Below are 23,912 nucleotides of genomic sequence, written 5' to 3'. Positions count from 1 at the left end.
GTAAATAAAAGGGAGAAAGACGTGGGGTTGGAAGACATACAACACACACACGCACACTTATTACAATTATGCCCTCGCACAGAGGGTCCGAATAAATATACAGTCCTGAATAAAAGAATATTACAGTCCAAATGTTACAGTCCGAATAATATACAAATTCCTAATTAATTAACAAATTAACTAAGAAAATGAATAAAACTGGCATGCAAGCCAGGGACTGCCTTGCTTCTGATGGATGATGCATGTCCGGGTTGTCTTGCGCGGAAATCCACCGGGATGCCCCAATTAGCCTCTGTTTAGCAGTTTATTCTTGGAAAGCGCGCCGAGCCCCGGAAGACTGCTGATTTCTGATTTTGCTGCAACAGAGAGCAGGAAAGGGGCATAACAGTGTATTTTCACAAATATATGCATGCCTCGATCCTCGTGCCACCAATCACGCATACCGAGGCATGATGACCGAGGAGTCGAATTGCACAATTCAATATAGGATGAATGCACATGAAAACACAACAAAAGCCTAACTCCATCATGGATAATCCGGAGTGTCGGTGACTGGGGAATTGAGATACATTCCGTCACACGGAGTACGAAATGTGCCTCGTTTCCCGTGCCCGGGCTAACTCCTATCCCGAACACGATGCGATATGCATGACATGCATGAAATGCAACTAAGATACAACCCTAACATACACGATGCTATGGAAATGAGATGCCTCGAAATGCGTGCACACGAGCACGCAAATCGAGAAAATGCATGAATGCGATCTAAGATACAACCTAGTATACACTATGCTGTGAAAATGAGATGCCTCGAAATGCGTGCATACGGGCACGCAAACCGAGGCAATGGCATACGCAATGCAATGGCATGGGATGGCATATAGAATGCAACATGGACTTATACTAACATGAGAGAGCCTCAGCCACACTCACATAAGAGGCCGGTGGATGAAAATGAAGTTCCTCGAAATGCGTGCACACGGGCACGCAAACCGAGGCAATGGCACACGCAATGCAATATGGCAAAAATGGCATATAAAATGCAACATGGACTTATACTAACATGAGAGAGCCTCAGCCACACTCACACAAGAGGCCGATGGATGAAAATGAAGTGCCTCGAAATGCGTACACACGGGCACGCAAACCGAAGCAATGGCATACGCAATGCAATATGGCAAAAATGGCAAATAGAATGCAACATGGACTTATACTAACATGAGAGAGCCTCAGCCACACTCACATAAGAGGCCAATGGATGAAAATGAAGTGCCTCGAAACGCGTGGACACGGGCACGCAAATCGAGGCAATGGCATACGCAATGCAATATGGCTAAAATGGCATATAGAATGCAACATGGACTTACACTAACATGAGAGAGCCTCAGCCACACTCAAATAAGAGGCCGATGGATGAAAATGAAGTGCCTCGAAACGCGTGCACACGGGCACGCAAATCGAGGCAATGGCATACGCAATGCAATGGCATGGAAAATGATATGCAAACATGCTAATGGGATTTCAGCACTGAAAAGTGGGGGAAAACAGCCCCGAAATGAGGCGAAAACACACCCGATGCATGGAATAGTCCCGAAACATGAATTTTGGGACCCGAAATGGCCTATAGCTATACCAAACATGCACAATATGGATATGCAATGAATAGACAGTAGCAAGGCAGCCCCAAAATAAGCATTTTTACAGTTCAAAGCATGGCCAAACAGCTAACAGAAACAGGGCAAAACTAGTATGCAAAAATGGCCCTAAATGTGAGGTTATGAAGCAACTCACAGCTGCTGACCTCAAACAGGTTAGGGCCCTTCAACAACATTGAAGAGGGGCCCAAAATAAGCCACTTTACAGAACTGTAAAAACCCCAAAAACAAACATAGATATGGCTAAGCTCTTATGCAAGAAAAAGGGCCAAAAGGTGGCCAAAGAGGCAAGTGATATATACCAAGCCCAAAATGAAAAATTCCCTTCTACAACATTGAAGAGGGACCAAAAATATGCATATTTACAGAACTGTAAAAATCCCAAAACAGTATACAAACATGCTAGAAATGCAATGCAAAATGAGGCTCAGAGGTGGCTATAACACAAAGTCTACAAAATATTCCACAAACGGCCAAAGACCCTTAATGAAACATGAAGAATGGGCCAAAATAAGACTATTTTTAGTTCTGTAAAAAGGCCAAAAACCGAAGCACAATAGGCTACCAAAACATGCAAGAAATGGGGACCAAAGAGGGATATAAAGGCAAGTATAGCATGGAGGTCCCAAAAAGTGTTGAGCCCTTCTTCAATGTTGAATAGGGACTCAAAATAAGCCTATTTTTAGTTCTGTAAAACGCCCAAAAATGGAAGCGTAATGGGCTGCCAAAGCATGCAAGAAAATGGCATTCAAGGGAGATATTGAAGCAAGTGCAAGATGGGGGGCTCAAACAAGGTTGAGCCCTTAATGAAACAAGAAAATGAGCTCAAAATAAGGCCACTTTCAGTTAGGGCCAGAGCTCAAAACAATAAGCATGTATGGCTAAGAAATGTTGCAAAATTAAGCTCAAAAGAGGGGAAATAGGACTTACCTTTGAAGACAAGTCTTGGATGCTCCTTGGCTTGAGTTTGCAGCACCCTTAGGCCTTGGAGAACACCTTCAAACTTCTGGAATGGAGGATGGAAGGGTGGGGGTTGGTGGTGTAGAAGAAATGGTGGTGTTGGACTTGGAGGTTTTCAAGGAAATGAGAGAGATGGAGGAGGATTTGTGTATCAAGGCTTGAAGACTAATTTTTCTAACCCCTAAAACCAATGCTTGCAGCTGGTTATAAGGACCAAAAGGAGAGGGAGTATGGAAGGAAAGGGTGGGGGAAAAAGGACCAAGGCTTTCCCCCACAAAATATCCCCCGGATTGAGATATTTTCTGGGGGAAACAGCTATACAGCTGTAAAGTCCCTTTTGAGAGGATCATGGCCGGCCACCTTTTGGGCTTGCAGGTGGCCGACCGGCCACCCCCCCTAGCCGGCCGGCTAGGGGTCAAAAGGGTCAACTTGATTTAGTGGCCGGCCACCACAAAAAGGTGGCCTCCCAGGTCTCCTCTTCACAACCCTGTGGTTCGAATTTGGAAACTCTAAAACAGGAGAGAGAACAAGCCATTTTGAGGAGGGGTTCAAAAGGTTCAAATGGAATTTCTGGCTGGCCATAAACTTTTAGGGTCCTCCCATGTGTGTACAACACAAATATGTAGTTTGGGGTTGAAGAAAGTGGCCCCAAGGTGTTCAACATTGGCTCGGAAGTGAGAAAAACGGGCGCCGGAGGGCGAAAATGGAATATAACTGGTTGCTAAGATAATTGCTGGCCTCCCACCCTTCTACGGCCTTCCTGCTGATGAAACAGAGGCACCTGCCAAAAATGAACGAAAATCGATGCAAAACGAATGCTCGGGGGCCAAAACACGCAGTTCGGGGTCCCGAAAATGGGCTGTTAAGCACCGAAAGTGGCATTCGGCCACGAAGTGGGTTTCTCAGACCCCAGTGTCCCTCAAAAGGGAGAAAATAAGCTGTATGCCAAAAATCAGAGCGAACGGAGATGGTTAGGCGGTCCCGAACAGAGGCACACGGCCAACGGTCCCGAAAAATCGGAAACCAGACTCCGAAATGGGCAAAATGGCCTACGGCCACAAAATGTAGCCCACAGCCACTGAGAGATGGTCTACGGGACCTCTCCCTCCCCTCGGGAAAAGAAATAGAGAAAACTGAGTCTGGTTCGCAAACCGAGGCAAGGCACAAAAGAGGGTTCGGAAGTCCGGAGGCAGGGCTTACGGCTGCGACTCTAAAACTTCTGAACGAGCACGATATGCAATATCACCGAGCGCTCAACTGGTGACGTCTGAGTCTTAAGGTCGGTCAAAAATGGGGTGTCTACAAAAACCCTATTTTAAAAGACCCGTGCCGAAATGACAGAACTGCCCCGATACAGGAACTCTTTGCCGGTCGGCCATATTCTTTGCCGGTCGGCAAAATATTGTGCCGATGGAATTGCATGATGGCCGGTGGACGGCCAGTGATGCATTTTGATGGCCGGTGGACATCCGGTGGTCTCCTACAGTGATTTTGGAGCCTTCCACACCCTTGTTTGAGTCATTTGTGGGGTTCAGGGCCTTCATTGCTCAAAACAGTGCAAAACAGTGCATTTCCGACGCTCAACAAGCCTCCGTTTTTGACCTCGGGTCGTGTCTTCTGTGCGTGGCACTCAAATTCGTGCAAGGTGTATCCTTTCCGTATCCTTTTGGCTTTTATGAAACTCAAAAGTTGCCCCCCTATGCATCACATGTCAATCGCACTGTCTTGTGCATTTCAAATCTATCGCACTGTCTTGTGCATTTCTAATCTATCGCACTGTCTTGTGCATTTCAAATCTATCGCACTGTCTTGTGCATTTCAAATCAATCGCACTGTCTTGTGCATTTCAAAATCACTCGCGCTGTTTAGTGTATCGCACTGTTTAGTGCACTGTATTCCATCGCGCTATCTTGCGCATTGCACTGTCTTGTGCACTCGCGTTGTCTAACGCATCGCGCTATTTTGCGCATCTCATTGCATTTTACATGCATTCCATCGCGCTATCTTGTGCATTTCACTGTCTTGTGCACTCGCGTTGTCTAACGCATCGCGCTATTTTGCGCATCTCATTGCATTTTACATGCATTCCATCGCGCTATCTTGCGCATTGCACTGTCTTGTGCACTCGCGTTGTCTAACGCATTGTGCTGTTTTGCGCATCTCATCTCATTTTACATGCATTCCATCGCGCTATCTTGCGCATTGCACTGTCTTGTGCACTCGCGTTGTCTAACGCATCGCGCTGTTTTGCGCATCTCATCGCATTTTACATGCATTCAATCGCGCTATTTTGCGCATCACACCGTCCCGGCAACGGAACGGTGTAGGAGACCCTAAATCCTTTGAAGGTGCAAGTCCTTCGGTGTTTGTCGTGCCCGAACGACTTTTGATAAGTTGCATCATACATGTATTTTAAGCCGTACGTCGTTGCGCATTTCGAGTTCACTTGCATTGTTATGCATTTCTTGTGCAATCTATATGGTCTAGGAGACCTTAAATCCTCGGAAGGTGCAAGACCTTTAGTGCGTTGATGTGCACAGTCCATTTACATTGTCATGTACCTTAAAAGCCGCGCGTTGTCGCGCACTTCAAAATCATGCATCATCATGCATTTGCATTCCAAAAAAAAAAACAACAAACAAAAACATGCATTGTCATGCATACATTTTGCATCCCGGTCTAGGAGACCTTAAATCCTCTAAAGGTGCAATTCCTTTGGTGTTTGTCGTGCCCGAATGACTTTCGGTGGTCGGGTAAAGCCACCTGCCTATGTTTGCGGTGAGTTCCTAGAAGACCAACTGGGACGGTGGAAACTAGAGTTCGAACGGCTTATGCCTAGAACGCAAAGGTTCGGGACTTCCGAGACTAAAGTCTGGTTTAAATACCGAGGGGTGTGTCCTCGGCTTGAAATCTGTATGGAAGCCCCATAGATTGAGGCAGCATGTCTGCGCCTCAGTTCTGGATACTGAACCAACCTAGTATATCGCCCTGTTGGTAAGATAGGGAAAGCTGCAATCATAGCCGTTGCATCATAGTGCATTGTCATGCATTTCCATTGTAGCTTGCATGCATCCATTGCATTTTTCCCAGTAGATCGCATCATACTGCATTGTCATGCATTTTTGTAAATATCCATTCCAATTGCATATTTGTAGATATTGCATTGTAGTTTGCATGCATTCATTGCATCACCTTCCATTTATGGCTTGCGCCTTTCCAGGTTGAGCTTGGTCTAGTGTGTGCCCTTACTTTTCACGTTAAAGCACAGTTCTGCATGTGTACGCGCCTATTCCACGCTGGTATGTTGGTTTGAGGGTTGCGGCACCTTTTCTGTGTTAGACATGGCTCGTATGCGTACATGCCTTTCCTAGGTAAGATTTGGTTTGGCCCGCGTGCCATTTCTGTTGTATTTTGGATTGCATGCATTCATTGCATCACCTTCCATCTATGGCTTGCGTCTTTCCATGATTGAGCTTGGTCTGGTATGTGCCCATACTTTTCACGTCAAAACATAGTTCAGTGGACCGTTCTATGTTAGACGCGGCTTGTATGCGTACATGCCTTGCCTAAGCAAGATTTGGTTTGGCCCGCGTGCCATATCCGTTGTCATTTCCCCAGCATTGCATATTGCATTGTAGTGTAATTTTTGCATCCGGCATTAGGATCGTAGTCCTTTCCCCAGCGGGTCGTTTCCCCACTTATGTCAATCCCCCCCTAATACTTGTTCTTGTGTCTGTCTACATTACTCATAGTTCAGTTGACCGTTCTATGGTAGAGAGACTTGTTACCTCCATCAATCTATTTGACATAGTTGTGGTTTCGAAACGCTCATGATTGGATCATAATTCAATTGCTTTGCATGTAGTTTGCATTGTTTCAATTGCATTGCATCTTCATTTGCATTGTTTATACATAGTTTTGTATATATTGCATATCATCTTGCATTCATTTTGCATGTTATGCATGTTGCTAATAACATCGTACCTATTGAGTTGTTTTCTTTATAGGCACGATATTGTATGTACGGTTCATTTGAGGCTGGTGCAACCAGACGAACCGGACAGGTATGGTATACTCCGAGTGAAACGTATCGAGAATTGCATGATTCTCTTACATCCTTTGTGCATTGTAGTGTAGTTCGGTGTATGCTAGCTTAAAATCGTCGCATGTATGCTTCATTACAGCTTTCTTTGCATGATCATAAGTTATGTCCGGCTCTGTGCATTATCTTACATTTTGCCCCTGCCTTCGGGCACATACCTTGTTTGTCTTGCATGTTTGTCTAAGTCTTCGGCCTTGTCAAAAATGGGTCGTCTCTGGACTTTGACATTCACTCCTGTCATTATTATGACTTTCGAGTTCTGTCAAAGAGGGGAAACTGTAGACACCCCATTTTTGACCGTCCTCAAGACTTGGATGTCATCGTTTGAACACTCGGTGATCATCCATGTTTGTGTTCGTCTTGAGTTCCCGGAGGTCTCGGCTTGCGCGCCTTGCCTCAAGATTTCTCGACTCGGCTGTTTAGTGTCTGGTTTTGCACCAAACACTTGTGTTTTGCCTTGGAGGGGCAGGGAATGCCTTGTGAGGCATCCCCACACACCACCGGCCATGGCCAGAGGCCACCGGCTGGTGTTTTGTTGCCATCGGCAATGTATATTGCCGGTCGGCATTCTTTGTTGCCGGTCGGCAGTCCATTTTGTCAAAATGGCAATTTTGAGCAGCCGACTACTGTTCATTTTCTTTTGCAGATATTTTAAAACAGCTGTATGGCATTTTGTTCCCCTCCATACACGTGTATGGAGGGATGGCCTTCTTGTTAGCTTACCTTGTAAGCTTTGCAAGATTGGCTCCTCTATAAGAGGAGCCCTCCCCTCTTGGCTTTAGGGTTAGACATTTTAGAGACAAAAATATACAGAGGGGAGCTCTGAATTAGGGTTAGGGTTTGTGTCACACCTATCTCTCTTTTTACCTTTGTGTGTGTATAAGTGTATTTGTGTCTTACTATTGCACACAAACACATAGTGTTACACCTTTCCTTGGCTACTGAGGTTCTAAGAGGTTGTTCTTGAGATTCTTGGGTGGTTTTGAGCTTGGAGGAGCAGTTGGTCCACCATTGTTGAAGAGGTCTTCAAGGGTAAGAAACTAGTCCCTTTTTATCCCATTTTTGCATTGTATGTTCACCTATCTTGCAACTATTTTTTGGCTTTGCATATAATATGAAAAAGTTCTGTTTTTAGGCCCTCTAAATAGTTTGTTTAGAGTGTTTTGTGGTTTGGAGGTGTTTGACCCCTCTTAGGCCTTGAGAGGCCCCATTTTGTGCTATTTTAAGTGAGCTCTGGGACCTTGGTGTTTGGCCTCCTCACCACTGAAATCTTGAGGGATTTTAGAGGTGAGGATGGTGCCTTGAGGTCCTAGGGAGGAGAGGGCCACCCCCTCTCCTTGTTGTCCTTGAAAAGGACCATTTTTGGCCTCTTGAGGGAGCACCTAGCTAAGTTTCATGTTGACCATACCTTAGCTGATTTTTGTGCCTATTATGTCATAATATGCTTCTGTTTTTAATTGGTTTTGGTACACCATGCATGCTTAGCATACCTACCTTGTAATGCAATGTTTAGGCCTTAACATGCCTTAGGTTGTAAACTATTATTCTAGCATGTTTTAGGCTTAGCCTTGTGAAGCTTTTGTGCTTATCTTGCCATGTTTAAGGTCTGTCCATAGTTGTTTGAGTTGACTTTGGCATGCTTAGTATAGCCCCTTTGCATTTTTGGTTTGTTGGCCTTAAGTGTGTGAATGTATAGCATGCATCCTTGCCTTAATTTAGTGGGTTGGGACCATTTGCCATGCTATTTCAGTCCCTTTAACATGCTTGTATGCTTGCCTTGGGTGCCTCTTCGAAGCTTTGAAAGCTTGTCTTGCATGCTCCATGTTTTGGCCATTGTGCATACCCTTTGAATTTGAGCCACTTAGATGTCATCTAGGTGTCCCTTGGGTGTTGTCTAGGCCTGCCTTAGACTTGTTTTAAGTCCTCTTAGCCTTCTGAGGCTCGGTTGACCTAGTCTTGGTTTAAGCCTCTTGGCTTGTCTCGGGTTTTGGGCTTTGTTTGCATGCCTTGTTTATTTTGTTTAATTGGCTTAGCACCCTTTGTAACATGATTCTCAATGCTTACCTTGCATGCCATTAGTCCATGTTATGCCTCTTTCAAGTGTGCTTGAGAGTCGCCCTTTTGTGCTTGAGTGTTAGCCTTTTAACATGTGCATGTGTGTATGTGTGTTTAGTCTTCATTTCATAGCACTTATGACCACTGTTTTGGGCCTAATTAGAGCTGCCCAAATCATGTTTAAGTCCATCCTTTGCTTACTTGCATGCTTACCTTGCATGTTGTTTGTATGCTTGCATGTACATCTTGCATTCCCATGTTACACCCTTAGCTTGCATGCCTAGGTTGCATTGCATCTAGCATGCATGCCTTGTTCCTTGATCTAGTGATAAGAATTGGGCTTTGGATTGTTGGTTTGCATTGCATTTAATATTAAAATGTGCACACTTGGTCTTTCGGGCCATCACGCATGGAAATGCGCGATTGATGGTCCGAAAACCAATGAGCGTATCCCTTTGAGTCATTAACATGATAAGGGACATGGTTGGTGCATATATGGCTTGAATTGCATTGCCATGCAAAGTCCTGTCCTCTACTGCTGTCAAACAGGTTCTGCAGGCACTTTCTGCAGATCGACTGCATGGGGTGCCGACCGGCAACCCAGTGATGACCGATGGATGCATTCACAGCCGGTGATCACATACCACTGCCGGTGTCCATTCTACTCAGCCGGTGGTGTCTCCCGGTGTCCAGGGAAGCATTTCTGAGACTTTGACAGTCTTCAGAGGAGTATAGCAGGGAAAATAGAGGCAGCTTACGTATGGCAGTGTACTTCCGAGCAGAACCGAGCCTGCATCGTATTGGGCTCTTTTCCCGAGGCGGCTTATCTGTTTTTCTTTCCTAGCTTAGTTAATTTGTTAACTAATTAGGTAATTTGTAATAATTAATTAGCTAGGATAGTTAATTCATTATTCGAACTGTATTATTCTTTCGGTCCCTCCGAGTGAGGGTAAACTTGTAATAAGTGTGGGTGATTGTGTGCATGTCTTCCAACCCCCACTTCTTTCTCCCTTTTACTTACCTGCTTTGATGGTTAGTAATAGGTCATGTTTAAATTAACATACCTTATGCTGCGCATGCGTGCATCCATGCATTTGTCTCGCATGCACCAGGCTCGGTACATCATGCTAACTGCATTTGTATTTCAATTCCAAATTGAATACGTGCATCAATTGATTGCATTTCACATCCCATGTTTAGGTTAGCCGAGCCTACTCTAATTGCATCCTGTATGTGTTGCATTAGACATTTAAACATGGACTTGGATCATGCATTGTTTATTAACGAGTTTATTGTTTTGGCATGGAGTACGATGTAAGTATTTTCATGTTTTAGCATATCGCATGCGTGTGAATGCTATCATAACAGCATGTTTACCATGTGGCTAGATGCTTATGTGATAAACTGTTTGAATGCCTGTGGGTGAAGGTTGGATTGTCTGAGTTGGAAACACTCGTTGAAATCCGTGTTTTAGCCTACTTGCGGGTAGCAAATTCCAAAACATTTTTCCAAAACAAATGGATATGCGATGCTTATTCCCAAATTAGGCAATCTAGTCTATACTTGTTTGCTGTGCGCATAACATAGTAATTCTAGGCTAATAACCGGAATAAGAACACATAAATGTTTTCAAAAACGGATATCACGGTTAGTAGAGGCCGATCTTCGGATCGGGCGAGAGGGGGTGCTCATAGCTGACCTTCCCCAATCGTACCCAAGCTCCCGAGCCAAGGTAACTTTGGTGATGACGGATGATTAAGGCCGAAATGTACAACATTGAGACCGTTAATTAGAATCTCTTAACTTCACTTGCTGGTCGAACTGTATATTTTATGTGTGTTGAGTGTCAATCAGGTTGTACATCGTTGGAGTATAAAATGAGCAAAAAGGCAGAATTTGGGCAGAGTTGACTTTTCCGCACGTGCGTTGACTTTTCCCGCACGTGCGTTGACTTTCCCGCACGTGCGTTGACTTTTTCTGGGAAAGTCAAACCGACGTTTTAAACCTGTTTGGACGAGATTGGAAGCATAAAAAGGCAAGTAAAAGGCTGGATTAGGGTTCTGAAATTGTTTGGACCTAAAGAGGGAGGCTAGGGGTTGCAAAAGGAGGAAGAAACAAGAAGCTTCAAAGATGTCTCCCATGGTTGTTCCTTCTCCTTCTACCTCCTTCCACTCCTCCATGAGTGGCTAGTCTTCTTTTCTAGGGTTTTGATGAAACCCTAGCCATGTAATTATGTAGTTTTTTTTTTGATTTTATATTATGTAAAGGTTTGAACCATTGTATGGTGTTTTAGAAATTCTTTATATATAATTTTCATTATCTTTTCAAATATTTGACTTTCTGTGATTGTTGAATATTATCCATACATGAGTTTTCTATTCCTTCACATTCAAGGGATGGGACGAACCATGCTACGAGGAACGAGTCGTATCACTACCCTAGTTTAGAGTGAACGATTCGTATTACTTGAGATGGCTCGTGCTCGTACATTGAATGTGATGATCTTCTTGTTAAATGCTTTGAGCTTGTAGTTGTGAAGCATTAATTCGTTCAAACCATAGCATAATTAATTTCAATTGGAAACCCTAATTATGTGGTTAGTGGTGAATTCTCTACCCTAGGATTTTTCCCCAATTCAGTAAACCTAAATTCAATTATTCTTGATAATTTAATTCATTAGTTTAATTTATTCGTTATTAAATTAGGTTATAAACAACCAATCTTTTTATCAAAATTAATTTAGGAATTTGACAATTAAATTAGTTTAATTTCACAATAGTCCCTGTGGATCGATACCTGGACTTGCCATTATTCTGATAGAATTTGGTATAGTTTAGTATTTAATTTTGGTGTATTCAACGACCCATCAAATTTTGGCGCCGTTGCCGGGGACTTCTGGCGAAATTAGTTAATTTAAAGTTACATTCTTATTTTAATTTTTAGTTTAGGATTTTATGCTTTTGGTGTTGCTAAGTGTGCAGAGTGTTTGAAATTGGAGCTATCATTGAAGTGTAAGCGGAACGCAGCCGAGCTTAAATAAAAACCGTAGCACTAAAGTGAGTAAACAGAAGCAAACACTCACAAGCAAAGCACCAAAGTGCTAAAACGGAAGTCAAAGCTCAAACAGATGTTGGAGACAACGTCTACACGTCAAGCATCCGCAAGGCGAGTAAAGCGTTTTCGTTAAACCGCTGTGAGTATTTCTTCCTTTGGTATTTTGCTTTCATACTTAGTGCACAGAGCTGGAACTTGTTGTGTGTGTTTGGGTAGTGTATGCACGGGCGTCGTTCTAGTCGCCCTGAATTGTGGAGTTTGGACCTCGAACTAGAAAGGACCCTTAGGAGACTTAGGACCTCTACCCGTATTCCTAGGCTTGAATATTCATACATTGAGCCATTAGAGATGGCAGATCCTAATGTCCCGAATGTGCCCAACCGGACACTTAAGGATTATTTTACACCCACTGCATATACATCACCATCATGCATCCAATTGCCCAACACCACTGTTACTCATTATGAGATTAAGTCCAGCACCATACAAATGCTCCCATCATTCCATGGACTAACTCATGATGATCCTTATAAGCATTTGAATGAATTTCTGGAAATTTGCCCGACAGTAAGGATCCAGAATTTCACAAATGAGGCCTTAATGTTGCGATTGTTTCCATTCTCGTTAAAGGATAAAGCCAAACACTGGCTAAATTCTTTACCTGCTAATTCAATCACAACTTGGGACCAATTACAGCAACGGTTTCTGGAGAAGTACTTTCCCATAGGTAAAACCAACCAGCTTAGGCGAGCCATCACAAACTTTGCTCAAATAGATGGTGAGCAATTCCATGAGACGTGGGAAAGACTTAGAGACCTTCTCCAACAGTGTCCCCACCACCAAGTGCCTGATTGGCAACTTGTTCAAACATTCTATTATGGCTTAACTGAGCCACACCGCCAAATGGTGGACTCGTCCTGTGGTGGGACATTTATGTCTAAAAATGATGCCGAGGCATGGCAATTGTTTGAGAACTTAAGTGATAATTCCCTTCACCATGCCTCCGCAGCCCGGCAAGTCCGGCAACCCGTAGTTGGAGCCCCAAAAAGAGGGGGCATTTATGAAGTCGGGCAAAACCTAGAGTTAGCCCAACAAGTAGAGGCACTGTCCCGCAAGATAGACCACTTATTAGCTACGGGACATGCCCCTACCCAGCAAGATCAGCCTCAATTCCGTGAGGCATGTGTTATATGTGCGAGCCCTGCTCATGACTTGAGTGAGTGCCCTTCGGCATCACAATTTCCGGAGTTAGTCCAAGAGCATGTGAATGTGGCTCAAGGATTCTCTAACCCGGGTAATGACCCATACTCCAACACATATAATTCGGGATGGAGAAATCACCCTAACCTCTCATGGAGACCCCCTTCACAAGGCACTTCTTATAATTCTCCACCACCAAGGCAGAATTTTAATAATTTTGCCAACCAATCATCCTACCAACTACCGCAACCTTATCGACCCCCACAACTGTACGGGCAACCACAACCCCCGCCTGTTCCTCAGGGCAACTCTGTCTTTGAAACTCAGGTGTTGGAAGTTCTCTCAGAACTTAAGGGGTTAGCACCAATAGTTCACTCCCACACTCACTCTATTGCCAAGATAGAGACCCAATTGGGTCAAATAGCGAACTACATAAATCGGAGAGAAGAGGGAAAATTACCAAGTCAAACTGTGGCCAACCCTAAGGGACAATACGGGGCAGAGAGTTCGGGTGGAAATGGTAAGCAACATGAGCAAGTGCAGGTGGTGGTTGCTTTGAGAAGTGGTAGGGAGTTAGAGCCTCAGTCGGTTGCGCCAGATGCAACTAGAGTTAAGAAGGGTGACTATGGGGGTACACCTAATGAGAGCAAGGGTGAGGGGGAAACACTTAAGAGGGATAAGTTAGTCCCTAGCACTCCATATGTGCCTAAGGCACCTTTTCCCCAATGCCTCGATGCACCGTCCCCTTTTAATAAGAAGACGGCATCTATGGAGGCAATGATGGATGTCTTTAAACAAGTAAAAATCAACCTTCCCCTGTTGGAGGCGATTAAGCAAGTACCATCATATGCCAAATTTCTAAAGGACCTTTGTACGCAAAAGCGTAAATCTAGGACACATGTGTCCCAAAAGGTCCTACTCACGGAGCAAGTAAGCTCCATCTTGTTAAATGACACACCTCCTAAGCTTAAGGACCCGGGTGCCCCAACCATTGCATGCATTATAGGGGACCATTTCATTGATAGGGCCTTATTAGATTTAGGGGCTAGTGTCAATTTATTGCCGTACTCTGTGTACGAGGAATTTGGGCTTAGCGAGTTGAAGCCCACTACTGTCACTCTTCAATTGGCTGACCGGTCCCTCAGAGTGCCACGTGGCATGATTGAGGATGTGCTAGTTAAGGTTGATAGGTTCTACTTCCCTGTTGACTTTTTGGTGTTAGATATGGAACCGGTAACCAGTTCTAAGAAACAAATCCCGGTGATCTTAGGTCGACCTTTCTTGGCTACGGCCAATGCATGCATAAATTGTCGAACCGGGGTTATGGAAGTTTCATTTGGCAACATGCAAGTGAAACTTAATGTTTTCCAAGCATCCCAACAACCTCATGAGAGAGAGGAGTGCTTATTAGTGGATGTTGTGGATGAGATTGTGGAGGAGGCTTTGCCCTCCATTCTTGTAGAGGACCCTTTAGAGGCTTGTCTAGGTCATTTTGGGTTTGAAAATTTTGATATTGATGGGTCAGTTAAGGAGGTTTTGAAATTGTTGGATGCGGGTATCATATACCCCATCTCAGATAGCAAGTGGGTGAGTCCCACACAAGTAGTGCCCAAGAAATCGGGCATCACTGTTGTTGAGAATGAGGGAGGAGTGTTAGTCCCCACACGAACCACTACTGGGTGGCGAGGCTGCATTGATTATAGGAGATTAAATTCCTCGACTAGGAAGGATCATTTTCCTTTACCCAGGGGTTTGATGGACCCATTTTATTATGATTGATAGATTGATTCCTTAGTCTCTTTTCTTTCCCTTCTATGTTATTTTGCTTTTCTTTGTTCTCGTCATGCTTTATTTGTGTCTAGGAGACTTTAAATCCTCTAAAGGTGCAATTCCTTTGGTGTTAGCCGTGCCTGAACGGCATCTGACGGTCTGGTATAGCCACCTAACCGTGTTTGTAGTGAGTTCCTAGGAGACCAACTGAGACGGTGGAAACTAGAGTTCGAATGGCAAAGCCTAGAACACAAAGGTTTGGGATTTCCAAGACTAGAGTCTGGTTTAAATACCCAGGGGTGTGGAGATTGCTTCAAAACTACCTCGGCTTGAACTCTGTACGGCAGCCCCATAGGTTGAGGTAGCTTTATGCGCCTCGATTCTGGATACCGAATCAACCTAGTCTGTCACCCTGTTGGAGAATAGGGAAAGTTACAAACACAGTTAGGGAGAAAAGTAGTACCCGTGATTTTCGCGTGAAGATTATACCTTTAGCGGGCATTCCGTTATTTTCTTATGTTTTATATTTATTTCGGATGTCAATTGAAGGTAGAAATACTTAGTTTTTGATTTTTTTTTTTTTTTAAAAAAAGTGTTATGCTTATTCAATTAAAAAAAAAAAAGTCTGTGTTGTACTTGTCAAAAAAAAAAAAAAGAAAATTATTGTTATACATGTTCATTTGTAAACAAATACAAATATAAGATAAAAAAAGATTAAAAAAAAAAAATTGACTTTGAACAAATTGCCCCCTGCTTTAAAAGTAAGTGCGAGCTGGAGCGCCATGACCAAGCCGCACGTGCGGCTTGGGCCCCGCACGTGCGGGACGCCATTTTTCAAAAAAAAAACAAAAAAAAAAAATTCAATCAGCGAGGGGCTGGAATCGCCGCACGTGCGGCTTGGGCCCCGCACGTGCGGGAAGTTTGGCATTTGAAGGAGCTGCACTCTGCTTTAAAAGCAGGTGCGGGGCAAGTGCGGGAATTTCAAATTTTTTTATTATTATTTATTATTTATTTATTATTATTATTTTTTATTTCAAAAAAAAAAAACGAAATTTTTTTTGCAGATTTTGTTTTTCTTTTATTTTTCTTATTATTATTATTTTTATTTTTATATACTCATTTAAAAAAAAAACATAATAATAATAATAATATTAATAATAATTTAAAATATTAAAAAAAAAAAACCTCAGAAATCATGGTGCTAACAATAATCTTAATTTAGTTTTTTTTCTTTTTTTTAGTTTAAATTGCTTGTTAATGATTCTGGTTAGTTTAATTAGTTAATAGATTTTGGTTTTATTTTTATTTTTATTATACTTGTGTAGTTAATGATGTTATTATTATTTTTCTTCTATACTGTAATTGTTCATTTAATTAATAAGTAGTTTAGTTTTTATTTTATTTTATTTTCTTCTCTTCTATTAACCAAATCAAAATAAATATAAAAAAAATAAAACATAAAAACTAAATAAAAAATAAAAAAATAACAATATCGGTTAGTTTAGGTTATTTTATTCTATACTTTAGTCTCTTTTGTAGTTTAGTTATTTTATAGTTTAGTTTAGTTTAATTTTGTTTATAGTTTAGTTAATTTAATTTAAGGTCATTTTTTTTATTCATTTATTTATTTATTTTCGTTTTTATTTACCAAAAAAAAAAAAGAGGGAAATTGCATATGGGACATTAGTGGACCAACTTGTGCTTTCATATTTTATTTTATTCTCATGATTGGTTCTACGGTTTTGTGTCTATTTGCTTTTGGTGTGTGCAGGCTATGAGTCGAACGTGTATCTGCTCGGGCCTCCAAAAAGGCCAAAGGTTCCAGCATTTCCCACCACCATCGCCACCGGCTTCCCCGTAGTACCCACCTGTATACTGCTTTATCTCTTTTATTTTTGTTTTTATTTTTCTTTTTAGTTCTTTCTTTTCTTCCAAAAAAAAAAAAATGTGTGACGTGTGTATATGTTACTCTCTGCCTATCTGGATGTACACCTACAATTCTGATAATTTTCTCTCATTTCTCTTTACTTTTCCATTGAGGACAATGTTATATTCAAGTTGGGGGATGAGGGTTATATTTTCTTTTGTGCATTCCTATTTGGCTCATAATTCATGCTTATACCTGTTTTCACTTGATTGCATTACTTCACCTGATGTGACTTTTTGCTAGTACAGTGATGATATTTGCATATGTTAATTAGATAGCATAGTAGGCTTGTATGAAAATGGTTTATTGGGTAGATACTTGCATGTTTGCACGAGGAGAGTTGTCTATGTTTGTGGTATTAGTACACTTGTCATGAGTATGCCTTAATTCACATGAACACACTATCATAGCAGTGATCTTTTTATTATAATCCCTGGTGTACATCATTGATAATAGCTAGAGTTGCAGAAAAGAATAAATGAGGAGCCAAGATTCTTTAAAAAAAAAAAAAAAAACTTGACTAGTTTGGGTCCGTAGCCTTTTTAACTCGAGTTATTAAGCCCGTAGGAGTGTCTCTACACCTAGTGCCCTAAAACCGTCTGGTTTGGGAGTCATTGGCCCAAAACTTGCTACATGGGTTAATTAGAAAGCTTAAGGGACTTGGACCAGTTAAGGAAAAATAAGAAGAATGACTTGTTCGGATTCGTAGCCTTTTCAACTCGAGTTATTAAGCTCGTAGGGGTGTCTTTACACCTAGTACCCTAAAACCATCTGGTTTGGGAGTCATTGGCCCAATGCTCGTTACATGGGTTGATTAGAAAGCTTAAGGGATCAAGACATTGCACGGTCATTTAAAAAAAAACAAAAAAACTTTTGAAAATCTTGGCTGCAACAGGTTAGTTTTTCTGTATATGATGGGTGTTATTATGAGTTACACTGGGCTATTATAGTGGATAGTTAACTAATATTGAGATTGCACTTTACAGCGAGGGTACTCATGACTTGTCTACTAGCATGCACAAGTATAGTGAACTTTACTTTTGTATTAACTGAATTGTGGTTTTGACTCAATAGGTTCCTTCATGCTTGTCCACTGTGTCTTTAATGACTCATGATGTCTAAATATCACACTGTAGTGGCACATAAGTTGATTGTTAAATGGAGTAATGTGGTCATTTGTTGTTGAGTATATATGAATATGTTAATGTTTGTGGGTATCATTTCTGGAAACCCTCACGAGACTTTACTCGTCCACTTGGGGTAACCTTGTGGTTTAAAGGCTTGTTGCATATGCTAAATGCAACCGTTTTCCCACGAAAGAGGAAATAGATAGATTTTGTTTAACTTTATTTTATTTTACTTGCTTGAGGACTAGCAAGTAGTAAGTTGGGGGATGTGATTAAGGCCGAAATGTACATCATTGAGGCCGTTAATTAGAATCTCTTAACTTCACTTGCTGGTCGAACTGTATATTTTATGTGTGTTGAATGTCAATCAGGTTGTACATCGTTGGAGTATAAAATGAGCAAAAAGACAGAATTTGGGCAGAGTTGACTTTTCCGCACGTGCGTTGACTTTTTCCGCACGTGCGTTGACTTTCCCGCACGTGCGTTGACTTTTTCTGGGAAAGTCAAACCGACGTTTTAAACCTGTTTGGACGAGATTGGAAGCATAAAAATGCAAGTAACAGGCTGGATTAGGGTTCTGAAATTGTTTGGACCTAATGAGGGAGGCTAGGGTTTGCAAAAGGAGGAAGAAACAAGAAGCTTCAAAGATGTCTCCCATGGTTGTTCCTTCTCCTTCTACCTCCTTCCACTCCTCCATGAGTGGCTAGTCTTCTTTTCTAGGGTTTTGATGAAACCCTAGCCATGTAATTATGTAGTTTTTTTTTTTGATTTTATATTATGTAAAGGTTTGAACCATTGTATGGTGTTTTAGAAATTCTTTATATATAATTTTCATTATCTTTTCAAATATTTGACTTTCTGTGATTGTTGAATATTATCCATACATGAGTTTTCTATTCCTTCACATTCAAGGGATGGGACGAACCATGCTACGAGGAACGAGTCGTATCACTACCCTAGTTTAGAGTGAACGATTCGTATTACTTGAGATGGCTCGTGCTCGTACATTGAATGTGATGATCTTCTTGTTAAATGCTTTGAGCTTGTAGTTGTGAAGCATTAATTCGTTCAAACCATAGCATAATTAATTTCAATTGGAAACCCTAATTATGTGGTTAGTGGTGAATTCTCTACCCTAGGATTTTTCCCCAATTCAGTAAACCTAAATTCAATTATTCTTGATAATTTAATTCATTAGTTTAATTTATTCGTTATTAAATTAGGTTATAAACAACCAATTTTTTTTATCAAAATTAATTTAGGAATTTGACAATTAAATTAGTTTAATTTCACAATAGTCCCTGTGGATCGATACCTGGACTTGCCATTATTCTGATAGAATTTGGTATAGTTTAGTATTTAATTTTGGTGTGTTCAATGACCCATCAACGGACACGTGGCCTTCGGCACCGAGTTAGGGTTTCCTAAATTTTCCCATTTTAAAATATTTAGGTGGCGACTCTGTATCTGGCAAAGCAGTCCATGTTTGACACTTCTTTTCAAAAAATCTGTTTCTCAAAACGATTTGCCGGATTTGGACTCTTTGGTTCAGATTAAGAACCGTGACACAAATTGAGTCCGAACTGTAGCGAGGGCCCCACGCGGGCGCGGCTACAGTAACCGACCAGTAATCCTTATATTATCGAAGGCCTCTGAACCGGTTAACATGATTAAGGGGCTAGCGAAAGCAAATACATAAATATAATTGTCCAATGAGCTGTGCTGACTTATATAAAACAGAATATTTAAAACTTTATAAACATATCCAAAAGTCATTCATACATTATACCCACACACATGGTAGCATCTTATGTACAGCCAACAAAACAAATCAAGTCAAATACATAGCAAACCGGAACTCATAACATGTGACACGTCCGGAACCTCCACGTGAGGCGCAATGGTTGGCTGACAACAGAACACAGATCCAAACAAAAGCCCTTAGGCTCGATCTTCAGAATGCCCATTTATACATATATATATATATATATACACACACAACGAGCTAAAGCCCAGTGAATAATATTAAGGTAAAGAGGTTAGTGAAAGAAATCCGAACATGTCATAAGCCTAAAACAAATCATAGCATAATCATTCTCGTATCTGAACATAATAATGGTACATCCCATAGAACACATCACATATCGTCTTCCGACTAGAGTAATTGGTTCCGGATACCGATTAAACACATATCACCACAATGAAGTGGCTAATAAGATCTCGTGATCACATATATATCATGGACCCGCATCAACATGCTGTCTCCCATGACTTGGGACTATCTATGGATGCCACAATAGATTTCAAACATAGGACATTCATTCACGTAAACAATATTATTTCAGAAATCATAACTTATCATAACTCGTTCGGAACATAATTCATATCAACATATCTTTACAGAAATGTTACTAGTGGGCTCCTGTAAATGGTCAATCAATTCTCGGATGTTGACCTACAAACACAAACATATCATATCATTACACATTCATATGGCTATCACGGCTTAGCTTTCTTTACATTGATTCTTGTTCTTTCTTATCACATTGCTCAAAATACACATTTGTAATCTCTTAACTTAGTACATTCCTTACCTTGTGTGTTTCTAATTCATATCCTCATTACTATGGCTAAACTAAGGCTTAGAAATGCCTAAGATGCAATGAGGATGCCAAAATGCATTGAAAAACACTTAGTCAAATTTCAGAAAATAGGGTCCCTGCTCAAGCGTAGCTTTCCTCGCTCGAGCAGACATACAAAACGTGAATGGTCGCTCGAGTATAGCTTCCTTTGCTTGAGTGGTCTGCAAAGACATGAAACTTCTAGGAGCTTGCATTTCATGCTTGAGCGGCCTTCTGGTTGCTCGAGCGGAAGTACACGCAATCAGAGTGGTCGCTCGAGCGTGAACTCCTACGCTCGAGCGTAGGTGCAAATTCTAGAATTTCTAGATTCGATCACCAAGCTCAAAACTCAAATTCAACTCTCCAAAACATATCTCTTAGGCCCCAAAACTTGAGATAACATTCTAAACTTGCAAAATATGATAAATTAAGGATTATTTCATAAAATCATGGCCCCAAGAGTTTGCCAATAGCTCACAATTCATCTTGAAACTTAAGAAGCAAAACATGCATGTAAAATCTTTCAAGCTCTTTTCTTCAAAACTCATGAAATTAGCAAATTGAGCTCATAAGCTCCATGCATGTAAGAAATTCCTTTTGAAAACATGAAATCAAGGTTCAAAACATGATAATTCAAACATGCATGTACCAATCAATTCACAATAACACCTTCGATGCTCAAGCTCAACTCAACATGGTAAAACTCTATATATTCATGCATGCATGTGAACTTTTCTTCCAAATTCTTTGAAATTCAACATGGATGATATGAATCATGTTCAAAATGATGAAATTAACCTAAACTAAGCATGCATGTATGAATTAACTCTAAATTCATCATCTTTAGGTCAATTCTTGTACATAATTACAAATTCCTCTTGAATTGATCTGCTTGATGGCTTAAACTCATAATTAAGTCTTGAGTTCTCACCTAGAGTCTTGAATAAGCCAAATTCTTGCAAATCTTAGAGCTTCTCTTCTTAATCTTCAAGAATCAAGCTTTAATCTTTCAAATTCTTATCTTTCTCTCACTAAAGTGAACTCACTCTCTCTCTAGAAAGTCTCACCAGATTTTTCCACTCAAAGAATGAATGGTCTTGAGCTCAAAATGAGCTTATAACTTATATATATATATATATATATAGTTGTGATTATATAATACATTAATTAGAACATAAGGCTTGCCAAACGAAACGTAATTAATCAAACTAAATCAATTTTTAATAAAATTTGCCATATGGTTCTAAAAATTCCGAATAACATATTCATGTAACCAATTCCGATTTTGGAAGCTGATAAGGCTTTCAATTTTGATATTAAAGTAGAATTCTAGACAGATATTTTTACAAGTAATAGATAGAAAGCCAAAGATCTTGCAAAATACATAATAAACACATAATTTATTTTATCACTTAATTAACATCGTTAATTACGGATTAGTAATTGATTACAGATCGGGGTTGTTATAGTCTCCCCACCTTAAAAGTTTGGTCCTCCAAACTTGAGTTATCTTATACCAAAAGGAATGATGTCCAACATAAATTTACCTTTAACTCTGTATAAAATAGAAGCATAACTATGTCCATAAGTGTGTTCATAACCCAATCTCGACATTATTTCCGTCAAGTTACAAAGACTTGATTTATTCATTTCCGAGTCATTCATCCGGTCTTGGTTCAATTCGGTTTTCAATTTGGTAATTCATCACAGTTTTCCGGACATTCAAAAGTCATCAGTATACCAGACAAATTAATATATATAAACCCCATAGAAGTAAACGTCATTTTGAAGTAATCATTCCCATACTGATCATCAGCCTCGGTTTCCACAGATTCGATTGTAACTTGCGTTAACATAAGAGTAGCCATTCATAGTGCATACGGATTACATATACTTCCAAGTAGTCAGGGTTTACAATTAACTAGTCTGTTATCAGCAAGTCCCATAACATCAATTTCGAAGTATAGTAACATAGAAAACAATCATTCTCTTATGCAAGCATATTCGTGGTAATAACGGTAATACCGGAGCAAGTAACCATGTGTCATATATAAGCATAAGTTACAAATCCATTCACGTATGTTCTCGATCGGTTATAGGCATACGGTTAAGAGTTGTTCATAATCATGTAGTCTATTCTCGATCGGTTATAGGCATACGGTTAAGAGATGTTCATAATCATGTAGTCTATTATTGATAGTTCACATTCTTCATAGGTGTTCAAAATTCAATCAGGTTCTCAGTCAATTGGTTCCCTTAGCAACACAACCCGGTCATTCAATCATAAGAAATTCATAGTCCCCCATAACGTAAACAAATCAGTTAACAGTTCGAATCGAATCAAATCAAAATTCTATCGGATCACATCAAATGGAAAGTTCTATCCGACCAAATCAAACAAAGCCCAGAGCGTATGTCATTAAACACAAGTTCTATTAGTTCAAACAAGGTCTCATCAAAGCAAAGTTCTATCAGATCAGATCAGGTAAAAGTTTTATCCTTATCATTTTCCCTCAAAATACATTTAGTTCTATAGTTCGTACTCCATTCGCTTAGATACACAATCAATAGTTCTACAGTGGTTCTAAGTTCATCAGTTCTCAAAATCACATCAGAGCCATGTATCATAATAGTTCATAGCGAAGTGCTTCAGGTCATATACAACGTTGCATTCTCCAAATAAGTTCACATGTAGGTGCACACACATGTAGTTGTTCATATCGAGAGGTAAGCATCATAGTCACTATAGCAATTTCCCAAATGAGTCTTTCATGTAGGCGTAAGGTACACAATATCGTATCATATAAAGTTTCTTGATGGCACACAATAGCAAATTGTTATGCAGAAGTCCCAAATCGGACATACAATTACTAAAGCATAGGCTCACTGGTCTAGTCAAACAGTCTTGTCAATTTTTCAACAATCATAGTTCACAGTTTAGAGGTTATCACTTGGAATCTTCACTTAGTCACACAATCCCAGAGTCATAGTCCCAACAGTCTAGTTAACAAAACAAATAACATACTAATCATTTTGAGCAAGGGTATAGTCATATATGTGCATGTCCAGAATCTTATAACATTTCTAGTACGGATTCACAAGTTTGATGTACAGATGGACGCAAAACAGTTTCTCCAGATATGATAGTTAAGGTAACAAGTTGTAAGCCTACTCAGTCTAGATACAAATGCAGCGGATACAAGGAGTGTATCGAGTTCGAATCAATTAACATCCCATGCAAAGGTATAGATATATGTAAGTCCAAACATTTTCCATAGCATAGGTAATTGTTAAACATAAGGGTTCAATGTGTTACACATATAGTTTACATCGAGCAGCAGTTCCCAAAGTGTTCATTAACCACAGTTCAGCCCCATCAATTCTAATAGCATTGTAAGCAAGGACATATATGTATGCAGATACGAGTCTAGAATCAATTAT

The sequence above is a fragment of the Camellia sinensis genome, chromosome 8 (assembly GCF_055761805.1).
Source record: "Camellia sinensis isolate YWXY chromosome 8, ASM5576180v1, whole genome shotgun sequence".
In the NCBI taxonomy this organism is placed as follows: domain Eukaryota; kingdom Viridiplantae; phylum Streptophyta; class Magnoliopsida; order Ericales; family Theaceae; genus Camellia; species Camellia sinensis.
The sequence above is the reverse complement of the archived record's forward strand: the minus strand, read 5'-3'. Positions refer to the sequence as shown.